We start from the raw sequence: 1,758 nt of genomic DNA, 5'->3' as shown, positions 1-1,758 counted from the left end.
ACTAAAACATCATTAATATTCAGAAAATACTTAATTTTTATGTATATTCCAGTTAAATAACTTGAAGTCCTATTTATTTTCTGTCATAGAGAATAATTTATCTTGATTTATAATGATTACTAATTTTTATTTCTTTTCTTATGAAAATTAATTCTCAATCTGGAGCACGGAACACAAATATTACCATAATCATACTTGTACATCCTTTGCAAAGACACTGTAAAAGAGTTAATAGGCTACAGAGAGCTTTAACAATGAAAAGGACTTAGAATTTTGATATAAAGAAGGGATTTAAGTTATCCCTCTCTTTAGATGTTTAATTTCCTGTCATACTGTTTCCCTTCTATTTGCCATAGGTAAAAACTAGTTTCTCCAACAAGTCATATCTTTTTTTCTTTGAGCATTTACAGCTTTTACTAGTAATTACCATGGTTTGTAATGCCTCAGTTATTTAAGGTATTTTTGAGTATATTAAGGTATTTTAGAGTATATTGTGTTTTTGCCATACATACTCTCTGAGGTAATCAACATATTTTACCCTTTGTGTATGCGTGTCTATATATATTTTTTTAATTTATTTATTTGGTCGTTTTGAAACAGGGTCTCCCTGTAACCCCAGCTGGCCTGGAACTTGCTTAGAGATCTGCCCATCTCTGCTGGAATTAAAGGCGTGCACCACCATGCCCAGCTTGTCCTTATATTTTATCTAATATACAACAAAATTTAGATCATTGTAGGTCTTCAAGAAATAATTGTTGATTATGTTGCTGCCTTTTCTATAAGTAAAGTAATACTAGTGTTAATTTATGTCCCCAAATTGTTACAGTTTTGTTATTAGTCTCTCATTGCTATTACAAAGATAGATGTTGGGTAATATATAAAGAAAAAGGTTGATTCATTCTATAGTCGAGGAGGCCAAAGGTCTAAGATTAGGTGGCCCCATCTTGTCAGGCCTCTGGTGAGTCATATCATAGCAGATGGAATTGAGTAGGAGGATATGAAAGAAAGCTATCATATAGGGAAACGGGAGTCCTTGTGCACCCCTATTAATGCAATCACATTCCATGGCTCCATGTTTTAACCATTCCATATCCATTTCCACTGAGCCCTTCCTCTTTACGGTTTTCTACTACTACTTATCACTGCCACCCTAATGGCCAGACTTGTAACACATCAGTCATTTAGGGATACACTTGACCAATATCTATGCCCATACATTTGAACAATATCCATATCCATATTAGTTCCCTTTAAAGTGCTTGGAAGTTTTTAAACTTAAATTATATTATACATCACCTAAACTATGTAAGCAGTTTATTGAACCAGATGATACTATAATAATGAGTTTTCCATCAAACCTGGGATATGATTACTCTACTTAGATTTTACCCAAAATTGCATTTATGTTAAAAAGTAAAAGATAATGTATAGTAAGATATTAGATACTTACATACTTGTATAAAAATGTCTTTATGAAAAACAGTACTATTACTGTGCACAATGACTACAGGCCAATTAAAGAAAGATACTAAATGTTAATAAATTTCTAATACTTGGGATGTATAATTTAGAATATTTAGTAATAAGCCAGCTTTATTCTCTTTGTACAAGATGGGAATATAGAAATTACTGTGGTCTCTATTTAAGAGATCAGTGTTGACTTTAATGAATAGACATCTGAAATATTTCTCACCTAATTAATTTTTAAAAGGAACTATTTCTAGCATTATAAATCTAAAATCTGAAATAATCTATGGA

At 31.3% G+C, this 1,758-nt stretch overlaps 1 protein-coding gene across 3 annotated transcripts in view; it reads left to right on the top strand.

The window, feature by feature from the left end:
* The window catches only part of Glcci1 (glucocorticoid induced 1), a 96,523-nt gene that overhangs the window by 62,315 nt on the left and 32,450 nt on the right, over nucleotides 1–1,758 (top strand). The gene's annotated exons all lie outside the window — the stretch shown is intronic.

This window comes from Nannospalax galili, unplaced genomic scaffold (genome assembly GCF_000622305.1).
Source record: "Nannospalax galili isolate Female #2095 unplaced genomic scaffold, S.galili_v1.0 scaffold62, whole genome shotgun sequence".
NCBI lineage: Eukaryota > Metazoa > Chordata > Mammalia > Rodentia > Spalacidae > Nannospalax > Nannospalax galili.
This window is presented reverse-complemented; position numbering and strand designations above follow the sequence as displayed.